The following is a 12,586-nucleotide window of genomic DNA, read 5'->3' as shown; positions in this document are numbered from 1 at the left end:
TTAACCTCGCAGTTGAGAAAGGGACCTGGATTCTCTACCTGGACCATAGTGCCTTCTACCCAGATGTCATGCAACAGCCACTGCCAGCGGGAGATGTTCACAAACTATCACCAGAAGAAATGAGAGAGTTCCTTGATGTTGGGCTTTCTAATCATGACACCAATGGAGAAAGAGGTTACTGGATCAGACTCGCCATGAAACCCGTTCATCCAGAAGTAGCAAGAGAAACCGATGAACTGCCCCTGGTACTATCGCACAAAGACATAGGGCCCTCTCTCTTGGCCGACTACAGTACCGGTATTCTGCAGAAAGAGGGGCGAAAGTTCACCAGCCACAATCACAAACTCGTGGCCTGTCATGAAGGAAAGTGCGATGCATTGTACCCCCTCCCAACATTACAAACACTGTTGCAACTGGGGTTGAAAATTGAGAGTGCTGAAGAGATTTACACCTTCAAGCAACAGCCGTTCCTAAGGGATTTCATTCGCAGGAATGTCCATGCCAGACACCAAGCGACCAGCAAAATCAGACAAGAGGCACTGAAGTCAGCATCAAATGCCATATTTGGGAAAACGTTGGAGAATCCGGAGAAATACTCTGAAATAACCGAGGTCGTGACAAAAGAGGCGAGATTCAAAAAGCTGATTTAGGACCCCTTTTTAAAAGAGGATCATCCATTTGAGAGACAAGGCGGCGATATGCACTTGCAAAGACAGGAGTGTCAAAATATCCCATCCCACGGCCATAGGGTTCCAAATCCTCCATCTAGCCAAGCAGAGGGTTTATGAGTTCTACTACAATGTATTGAAGAAACATTATGGTGATAGGATAGAACTCACCTACCACGACACAGACAGCTACATCTTCTGCCGAAGGAGGTAGATGACATTTTCGAAGAAATGAAAAAACCACTGCTATGTGACTGGATGGATTTTTCAAACTTCGACCCAACTCACCTTCCTTTCAATCCATCGCGGAAAGGTCACTTGGGGTACCTGAAGAGCAAGGTGAGGAACAGTATCATAAAAGAGGGGATTTTTCCCAAACCCAAGAGTTACAGCCTGCTGCTGTGCAATGAGTCTTCCTTTAACTGAGGCATCTCATCGACGTATGGGTACATTGCAACGTTTTGTCACAGCTAGTCCAGTCGATGTACTGGTACATCACGCAATTGCAAGGTTCGTAATTTGCACAATTTTCAATTTTCGTGCTGGATTTTTCGTACGTATGCACGGGACACCTTCCTCTATTCCTCTACAAGATGCCAGGCAGGGACAATGCCTTACACCGCATAACCTCCATCCCCCTGCACGCCACTGTCTCGGCAATTCACCTGTTACCAGCGACCTCGCCAATAAAGACATTCTGGAACAGAGTGATTCCTCAGTCGATGACAATGTGGAGGACAAACTTTACATAGCATTAGAGGAAGAAACAGTCAGAAATGATGATCAGGTAATGTTGCCAAAAAAGTTCAGGTATGTTGATGAGTTAGTGAGTGAAACAATGCTTATAATACCTATATTACTGTTTGAAAACCAATATACTCTCGTACTACATATAAATTTGTACCAAATAAATAAATAAATAACGTTTATGACTGGTGTGGAATAGTTACCCTCCCATAGAACTCGTTTTCTTTGGAGCCAGCCTGATAGAAAACCCAGTAAGGTAAGGAGGTACTGCTACCTGTATCGAGTATTTTAAACCTCAGGTGAGCGATTTCTCTATGAATTTTCGATGTTTCTCACCAAAAGCGGAGGTTTTAGCCAAAAAAATTTTTTTCCAAAATAGCTCGGGATTGGGGGGTGTCAGAGGTGCGAAATAGCTCGGGACATGACGGGTTAAATGCAGCAAAGGCCTCCCTCAACATCACATCAGAAGACTGATGCACGAGAAATATCGCGGATCCCTGCAAGGAGGTGCAGATACAGAGTACTGTAATGTTTACAGCATTAGAAACATTAACAGACAGGTTTGCACAATGGCCATCAGAAAGCGAAGCCTGTCTTCGCTTGATGACAAGCGATATTATATTAATTTGTCTCACTCGCTGGCATATGGTTATCCCTATATACCCCCCAGCACCCCCGACCCACCATCTAACAAGGCATATGGGTTGATGGAGTCCCTTCTGTTGTCCTCAAGAACTGTGCTTCGGCCTAGGTAAACTCTTTCACCTTTGTCTTTCAACTACCACCTTTCCTTCTTGCTGGAAGTTTGCTCTCATTCAGCCTGTCCCAAAGAAGGGTGGCCATTCCCAACCCTCTAACTATCGTCCAATTGCTTTAACATCCTGTGTCTTAAAACGTTTCGAGTCTATTCTTAATAGAAAAATTTTAAAGCATCTTTCCAATCACAACCTTCTTTCTGATCGTCAGTATGGGTTCTGTCACAGATGCTCCACTGGCGATCTTCTCACCTACCCTTCACACTCCTGGTCATCCTCCTTTCGGGACTTTGACGAAAGCTTTCCCATTGCACTTGACATCTCAAAGGCTTTCGATCGAGTCTGGCATAAATCTTTAATTTCCAAACTGCCCTCTTACGGTTTCTATCCTTATATCTGTGCCTTCATCAATAGTTTCCTTTCTGGTCACTCTAAAGCTGCTGTTGTAGATGGCCATCGTTCTTCTCCAAGATCTATCAACAGTGGTGTTCCTCAGGGCTCTGTCCTATCACCAGCTCTCTTCCTTTTATTCATCAATGATCTTCTAAGCTGTACATCTAATCCTATCCACTCGTATGCTGATGATTCCATCCTTCACCTTTCCATTCAGTTTCCAAAACGTCCATCTCAGCAGTTACTTCAACAAACAAGGGATGAGGTTATGGCACACCTAATGTCTGACTTCGTTCGAATCTCTGACTGGGGTAAAAGTCATCTTGTTTTTAATGCATCAAAGACTCAGTTTTTACACCTATCAACCCATCAAAATCTTCCAGAAGAGTACCCACTAATGTTTAATAATATCCAGCTCAATCCTGCATCATCCTTGAACATGCTTGGGGTTTCATTCACACGGGACTTATCTTGGAAAGATCATATTGCATCTCTTGTAAAATCTGCTTCCAAGAGATTAGGTGTGCTAAGCCAACTCCGTGCCTTCTTTACCCCTGCTCAGTTGTTGACTTTATACACGGGTTTTATTCGCCCCTGTTTAGAGTACAACTCTCATTTGTGGGAAGGCTCCTCACATACAGCTCTTCTCAATAGGGTGGAGTCAAAGGCTTTTTGTCTCATCAACTCTCCTCCTCTTACTGGCTCCCTTCAACCTCTTTCTCTTCGCCGCACTGTTGCATCTTTATCTCTTTTCTGTCGCTACTTCAGTGATCATTGTTCCTCTGAACTGTCCACCTGCATCCCTCCACCTCTACGACGGGCGTGTAGCATCAGTCTAGCTAACAAACTCTCATCCCTTTTCTGTCCAACTCTCTAATGCAAGAGTGAACCGTTACTCCCAGTCTTTCATTTATGCAACAGGTCAACTATGGAACTGTTTCCCTCTGTCTGTATTTCCTAGTTCCTATGATCTCCAGTCTTTCAAATGCATTGTGTCCAGGCATCTCAAAATGAATGGATCTTGAATTTGGCTCTCTTTTGTATTTTTTTTTTTTTTTAATTCTTGGAAGGAATGCTTTGTGGGCTCAGTCTTTCGTTCCTTCGTCCTCGCATAAAAAAAAACAAAAAAAAAACACCACCACCACTGCCACCAACACCACCAGCACCACAGCTCCCAGCATTTCCCCCCAGAGGGGAAACCCTGTGGAATGAAAGAGTGCAACAATACAGATGGTAACCACGTGGGCCACCATCACCAGTCAGGTGGGGGGAGGAGGTAGTACATATTAATCTTCCCCTCTCCAACTCAAGGCAGTCAGTTCATCAATTTTAGGGCAGGTGGGTGTGGTAGGTAGGTAGGTAGGTAGGCAGGTGGGTAATGAGTATGAAGCACATACATTGTGTATCCGCGGAGCATCTCAGTATTTTCAGAACACCTGTGAGGCTACTTGTGGCGAGGTACAGCAACAGTGGTAAATCTGAATTTGTCTCAAAATTGATCACCAAATACCAGAGTAAATTTTATATAATCGTCATTTCAGGAGTTGATAACCACCCTTTGCAGTCTAATCCCGAAATATCCCCTAAAGTCGAATTGCACGAAGGTATAATTAATATTTTTGAGGAGGTCAATGGATCAGAAGATGAACTGGGTATTCTATACGTCCTCAATGATTTATTCTTTGATGCTTTGGAAGATAAGACTGTCATGAAATCTTACACCAGGGGAAGACACAACAATATCAGTGTTATCCTCATAACCCAGAATCTTTTTGCGTGCGGGAAGTACTCCAGGGATATAAGTTTAAATGCGAGTCACTTTGTTCTTCACAAGATGCGTGATTTGAACCATATTGAGACTTTAAGGAGACAGCTCTTTGGGAAGGCAGGCTTCAGGCAAATGGTGGACATTTATAAGAAAGCAACTAAGGAGAGCTATGGGTATTTGCTCGTAGACGTTGCCCCCAGCACACCCGATTATTTAACTTTCAGATCCCGAGTTGTTGGACCAGACCCTGAAATAGTTTACCAATGGAAACCATAAATGCGATCCTGAAAGGACTGTACGAAGACGCTGATGAACCTTCGGCGTATGGGAGTGTGCAGAAATTATACCGAGCCACTAAATGGTTGAACCCGAGCATCACCATGAAAATGGTGAAAAAATTTATAGAGGGAAATAAAGCCTATACCCTCCATTACTTAACCATGAAAAAGTTTCCTCGTCTGAGAGTACTGGCCCCTAAACTTAAAGTTATCCTAGCATACGATGTGTGACATGAGTTGGTTAGCAAAGTTTAATAAAGGGACTCGTTACCTGTTAGTCTGCATCGACGTATTTAGCCGGTTTGCTAAAGTTGTGTCTTTAAAGAATAAATCTAGTTATTCGGTCATCAGAGCTTTTAAACAGGTTCTGGAGAGCAAGGATTTTAAAGGAGTAAGCCGCCTTTTCTGCAACAGAGGCACCGAATTCACCAATGCGCACCTGCAGAAGTACTTAGCACCTAAGTGCATTCGGGTCTATAGTACATCATCCCAGGAGATAAATAGCTCAACGGCTGAGCACTTCATATGAACTCTGAAAGGTAAGATGTATCGATATTTAATGGTGAATAACAGGTGAACGTATGTCACCGCCCAACATGAGTTGGTGGAAGGGTATAATAATACCCCCCATAAAGGAGTAACATCCAGTCAGACACCTAAGCAAGTGCATTCAATGAAAGGCGCTTGTTCATTCAGGCATCAGTTCAGGAAAATGTTCAAATCCCTGAGGTCCAGTGCTCCCCCTGCCACTTTACCGTTAACCCTAGGGAGTGCGGTGTGTATTGCAGGAGCCGACCACTCATCCAAATTTAACAGGGGATATCACGTGCAAAACACTGAACAGGTCTTTGTAATGGATAAAGTTGTGCATCAGCAGAATTTACACACGTACCGGTTGAAAGATTTAAAGAAAGAACCCATACTTGGGGTATTTTATAGGGAAGAATTAGTACCCATATCTATACCAGAGACATTTCCCGTGAGGGTCATCCGTTCGCGTACTCGGAGAGGAAAAAAAGAATATTTGGTCAGGTGGGTCTGGTATCCCGAATCCGAAAATTCGTGGATTGCAGCCAAAGATCTTCAAATTATATAACATGCCCCCATCTCCCCTCCTTAAGAGACACAGTGAGATTATACTGTTTCTTCAGGACCTGAAACCCTGGCTAAGAGTGAAATTCATAGCCTCGCTCTCCAAAGCGCATATCGATACCATTTCCAAGCTGTTCAGCAACTTTCTGAGAGGAAATCTAACCCGAGATCCGCAGATTGTGAAAAAGTCAAGATTCCAAAAGGAGCTCAAGGCAATAGCATGTAAAAGAACGAGGGTTAAATCCAAGAAATGCATCCTTTCGAAACCAAATGGAGGAGCAATTTTGAGTGTGCTATTGCCCCTGGCTGCTTCCCTCATCAGTGGGTTAGTAATACGATAAAAGAATATCTTTTGATCCCAAGGCCCCAGGCCGAAAGTTTCTTATCCACGAATAATAAAAAATCTGACATCGGCCACCTCCCCCCCCCCGCAAAAAAAAATCTCCACCCCACAACCCCGTCACTCCCTCCCTAAACAAAAAGTAAAGGTCAGGAATTCCCCCCCTGCAGCACTTACTCCACCTGTACGCTCCCCCGAGCCGTCGGGATTACACAGATTCTCTTCTCTCTGCGTTTGAAAATGTACCAGGGATGGAATGGGACACCTATGGAAATTTAATCTCGCCAGTGACAGGGGAAAATATCCTTGAAATAATATCTGTGCTGGATATGCCCAAAGCCTCCCATCACACCCTCGGCTTGGATATCCTGCACCTTAAGATGTTCTTAGATACCGCCAACGTTCCCCTGAATTTGTTGAAAAATGCAAGCTTAAAGGCAAAGCTGAGTAAGGGCGGGAGTCAAATGTCATTAGACAGCAGTTGGGTGCCTTACTGTTAACCACCCACCCACCCACCCCAGGCCCCAAGCCCCAAGCCCCTCCCTCAGGGTACCCTGCCCTGCCCTGCCCCCAACCCCACCCTCCCCCCCAAATGCACATCACACTTCACCTTACCATGGACACTCACCCACTCAAGCTTAGGGCACCAACCCACCTGGTGGACGAAGATTACAGGAAGAAGACTTGCTGTCTTGTGGTGGGGTTAAATTCTACTGCCTGCGATGCCTTTGGCCACATGAAGGAGCTGGAGAAGAAATACCCCCAGCTCAACTTCTTCAAAAGCTGCCAACATCTGTACAACTTAAACCATTGTATCAGAGAAAGCCGCATCAAGCTGGGGAGTCTTTGCCTTGTTGAAAACATTGGTGAGGATCCCTGGTCTGCTGGAATTGTGGTGCAGTATGCCATTGGATATCCCATAGAAGACAACAAAATGTCCAAGTATTACATCCGCCACTCATCCAACCCAGATTATGTCGAGGGACTGAGGAGCGATAATCAAGAGGTCCGCCGTATTTTGCTGAGGCCCTGGGACGAATGACTGGTTTTCTCAAGTCCAGGAAGAATGATCTGTGAACAGTGGTGTTCTCCGTGAATTGTGGTAGTTGTGTGATGAAACTCAGTAGGAAACAAGAGTTTGCCGAACACTATCTTCCGCTGATTCGCAAGGTTGATGAAGATGTGCACCAGGATGGAACAGAAATGGTGTTAACTTCCCTCTCAGAAAACTTCCTCCAGGATGTGCGTCTGTATGCGCAATATCTCAAAATCATGAAGGAAGCCACTGTTGGGGAAACAGAAAGTGATGAAGATGAACTGCGTACAGCCATGGATCCTCCTTCCACCACCACCACCACTGGTGCTGCAGGTGAAGAGAAAGAGGAAGAGGAAGAAGAAGAAGAAGAAGAGGAGGTGGAATTTGATGAGGCCAGCCAGAGAATGGATGACGTGGTGGATATTGAATGCGAAAAAGAAATGATGGAGGAGGAGGAAGAGGAAGAGGACGGTAAGAAACGGAAGCCGGAGGTCAGTGATGATGATCCCCTTCCCCAGGAACGGAAGAAGAAGAAGAAGAACACATGTAGTGGTCATTAACTCATTGTACTCTTCCCAATAAAAAAAAAATGGAGCTGTATATATACAGTATTTATATCCCTCTATGTTTAGGTCTATAGTTATTGTACTGTAAGGTGTGAAGCACAATGGAGAAGTCTGATACTTATGTGTTTCTGAGCACCTATGGTAACTGGGACGTATTCCCTCATAACCAAAACCACTCCTTTGAAAATAAATATTCCTCTCTCTTCATCACGATCCTACTAGAGAACACGAAGTTAGGTTAATAAATATTGTGTACCCATCAAAACAATACGCCTTAATTAAAGACAGCCCCGACAACGGGATCACATTTTATGGTATCACACTGAATGATAACACCGAACACAAGTTCTTTGTTTAGACTCCTAGGTCGGACCTATATCACGACGATGTGAAATTCACCATCAGGGTCTTGAACAGAGAGATATCCAATAGCTTAAAGAGGGGGATGAAGAATCTTTACCAAAAATACTTCAACGAGAAGGGGTGCTTTCAATAAATTTTGCGTTTTGACAGAGTTATTGTGTATTGGAAAGAACATATATGTAACCCACAAGACATATATTGCGCCATTAAACTGAAGTTGGGGTACAGATTGGCAAAGTTCCTAGGCTTTCAACAAGGTGAAACATCAACAGTAACAAGCCCTCTGACTTAAGAATACTGACTGCGAGAGTCCATACACCCGAGGCCTCAACAGCAGCACCTACAACAACAGTACGGAGGGGATCAGGAAAGGGGGACAGGGTGGTGGTGATGGAGGCACCGATGGAGGCACCTGCGGCGGCGGCGGCGACGGAGGTGGAGGTGGTGGTGCAACGTGCCAGAAGAAGCCTTCCCTCGGAGGAGGATTCCAGAAGTAAGCCTCAACATGCACCCAACCCACCACTAAGACACAATTTTGCTACTGCAGTGTATGTGTATACAGATATTATTGAAAGAAGTAATTTTGGTAATCAGTTAGTAAGTATTTTCGATATCATTGCCCTACCATCCTCTGCAGCGAAAAATGATAGTCAGTTGTTTACAAGAAAGTCTCCTCACATCATGCTGAATCCATAGCCATAAAATTAACAGATGAAAATAGGGAGCCCGTTTATTTTCAAAGAGACCAGAGCGTCACGTGTGTCTTGCATTTTAGATCCAAATAAATGCCATTAATTCTCAAATATTTCATCAGTGTCACCCCATCGCCCTCAGAATGAAGGTGTCGTTTCACCCACCCAGCGAGGAACATTTCCTCAGATTATTTGCCGAGCCCCCACCCGGGGGCTCACTGGCCAATGTTAAATATTTAAAACCCTCTTTGCGAAGAACAGGGATATTCGGACTACTGGCGGGGCTGGCTAAAAAAGTTGCCCCATTTCTCATTAAGAAAGCTCTCTCATCTGGGTTAAATCTCATTCAAAATGTAGCGGATAATGTTTTGGCCGGCAAAAGTTTCAAGTCTTCATTAAAGCAACACGGGATCAGAGCAGTACAGGAGGTGCAAGCTAAAAATCATTTCAGGCACGGGTAAAAGAAAGAAAAAAAAAAAAGGGAGTGAAATGGAATTCTCCTCCTCCTAACCGAAAGAGGGTGAAAGGAACACAAAGAAAAATGAAACAATCTCAGAGAAGAAATGCAAAGTGGAGAAAAACTGTGAAGAGGCTACACCCTCATGTATTCAACGTTATATAAGCTTCTCTTTGCAAAAAAGCATCTCAGTATATCCACCGGTTGCATCATGGCAAGTTACCCACGATGGGGGGAGCATTTCCCCAACGCGTAGTACATAGCCACTGTGGTCAACAGCTTTCCTCGTGTCTGTAGCACCGGTCGAGCAGGGCAGTACTCCCAAGGTGGATGGAAAGCTGATGACAGGGAGAGCTGGCACTCCCGTTTCATCAGCCCTCAGGAGTAGTTCCTGACCATCCCCCTTTGCTGAACTTTTTCAGTGACTCAGTAACACAGAGGGTAGGCCAGCATGCTCTCCAATACTAGTTTCTCTAACTATCTACACCAAACTACATGCACAGTACACAATACACTTCCTTTTCCAAGATTCAAAACAAAATTATGGCAATGCAACACACGGCCTCGGAGTCCCCGGGGGGGGGGGGGGCCATAAATGCCCCTACCTTCCGCCCCTTTCCCGGTGACGACTTGAGCTGCCTGGAACCACTGTCTAACTCACTTCTTCATTTCTGCAACATTCGTGGCCTTTCCTCTAAATTTTGCTCTGTTGAGCACCTCCTCTCTTCCTCTAAACCTCGCCTTCTCTTTCTGACTGAGACTCAGCTGTCTGAGGCAACTGACAGCAAACCCTTTTCTGTACCCTCCTACTTTCTTTATACTCATTTCAAAGCCAAAGTTGGCTGTTGTGTATATATAATCAACGATTTCTCTTGCTCTCGTGTTCTTGAACTTGATTCTTCTGAATTCTGTACTCTCTGGCTTCAGCTGTCCTGTCGTTCTCTGACTAAATATATCTGCGCTGTTTACTTATCTCCTAATTCTACTGACTATCAAAAATTATTCGACTATCTTACTTCTACGATGGAACACATTCTATCCATTTCTCCTTTCTCTGAAATCTCCATTTTAGGAGATTTCAATGTTCACCACCACCTTTGGCTCTTCTCTCCTTTCACTGATCCACCTGGTGAACAAGCTTACATCTTTTCTGTCCTTAATGACCTAGAGCAACTTGTACAGCACCCTACCCATATCCCTGACTGCCTTGGAGAGAGCTCCAACATACTTGACATCTTCCTTACAACTAATCATTCTGCTTACACTATTATTCTTTTCTCTCCACTGGGCTCCTCCAATCACAACCTTATCACCTTAACCTGTCCTATCGCTCTGGTACAGCCTGTGGACCCTCCAAGGAAACGTCGTCTGTGGCACTTTGGAGCTGCGGATTGGGAGGCCCTCAGGCAGTACTTCTTTGATTTTCCTTGGAATGATTATTGCTTCCATGGCCGGGAGCCATTTGACTGTGCCTCGCACATTACGGAGGTTATTCTTTCGGGCATGGAAGCATACATTCCTTTCTCATATCCTCTGACTAATGCAAGAAAGCCTTGGTTTAATCACGCTTGTTCTAATGCTGTCCGCAACAAGGAGAGGGCCTATAAAAGGTACCGAAGCCAACCCATCCCTGAATCACATCTTTTTATATGTTTCTGCCCGGAATCGTGCTAAGTCTGTTCTTCGCTCTGCTAAAAATAATTTCATCCATACTAAATGCTCTCAACTCTCCAACTTGAATTCTTCCCTCTCCTTCTGGCACCTTGCCAAAAACCTTTCTAACAACTTTTCCTCGTCATCCTTCCCTCCTCTTTTCAACTCTGATGGTTCTGTAGCTATTTCTTCTACTGATAAAGCAGATCTCTTCGTTCAGACTTTCACCTCCAATTCCACCTTAGACGATTCCGGTGCTGTTCCTCCTTCACTTCCCCCCTCTGACTTCCTCATGGCTGACATTAAAATTTCTTCAGCTGATGTATTTTCTGCCATCACAGGCCTCAATACTAACAAGGTGTATGGGCCTGATGGGGTCCCTCCTGTTGTTCTCAAGAACTGTGCTTCTGTGCTTACACCCTGCCTAGGCAAACTCTTTCGTCTTTGTCTATCAACTTGTACCTTTCCTTGTTGCTGGAAGTTTGCTCTCATTCAGGCAGTCCCATAGAAGGGTGACCATTCCCAACCCTCTAACTATCGTCCAATTGCTTTAACATCCTGTATCTCAAAAGTTTTTAAGTCAATTCTTAATAGAAAAATTTTAATGCATCTTTCCTATCACAGCCTTCTTTCTGATCGTCAGTATGGGTTCCGTCAGGGACGCTCCACTGGCGATCTTCTCACTTACCTTTCAGACTCTTGGCCATCCTCCTTTCGGGACTTTGGTGAAAGCTTTGGCATTGCACTCGACATCTCAAAGGCTTGCGATAGAGTCTGGCATAAATCTTTAATTTCCAAACTGCCCTCTTAGGGTTTCTATCCTTCTGTCTGTGCCTTCATCTCTAGCTTCCTTTCTGGTCGTTCTATAGCCGCTGTTGTAGACGGCCATCGTTCTTCTCCTAGATCTATCAACAGTGGTGTTCCTCAGGGCTCTGTCCTATCACCAACTCTCTTCCTTTTATTCATCAATGACCTTCTAAGCTGTACTTCTAACCCTATCCACTCGTATGCTGATGACTCCACCCTTCACCTTTCCAATCAGTTCCCACAACGTCCATCTCAGCAGTTACTTCAACAAACAAGGGATGAAGCTATGGCACACCTGATGTCTGACTTGGCTCGTATCTCTGACTGGAGTAAAAATAATCTGGTTGTTTTTAATGCATCAAAGACTCAGTTTTTACACCTATCAACCCGACAAAATCTTCCACAGGTGTACCCACTAAAGTTTGATAATCAATCAATCAATCAATCATTTCCTGTGGCACCCTCGGGGATGCAAAGGGCCTCGATGAACTCACACCACCACATCCTATCTTGTGCTAACTCCTCAAGATCTCCCCAACATTCATCTCCAGCTTCCCGTCTCATTGTCCTCACCCACGTCTCTTTTGGCCTTCCTCTACCTCTCCTACCAAGTGCCACCCACCCTGGTGTACCTCGTACTATTCCCTGTCTCCTATACACATGTCCTAGCCACTTCCATCGTGAGAATCTAACATATTCATCGATCGGCTGCACTCCCGTTATTTCTCTAATTCTACTATTTGGTATCCTTTCCCACCACTTAACTCCTAATATTCTTCTAAGTGCTTTATTTTCAAACACCAAGAATTTATTTTCCATAGTCACTGTGCTGTACCAAGACTCGTGTCCATAAATTAAGATACTCCTAACCATTACCTTATAAAGTTTGATTTTTGTATGCACAGAGAAATTGTTATTATTCCAAATATTTTTAAGCATTCCCATTGCCTGATTAACCTTCTTTAACCTTT

This window comes from Coenobita brevimanus, chromosome 28, assembly GCF_032717465.1.
Source record: "Coenobita brevimanus isolate Jiangsu-jjx chromosome 28, ASM3271746v2, whole genome shotgun sequence".
NCBI lineage: Eukaryota > Metazoa > Arthropoda > Malacostraca > Decapoda > Coenobitidae > Coenobita > Coenobita brevimanus.
This window is presented reverse-complemented; position numbering follows the sequence as displayed.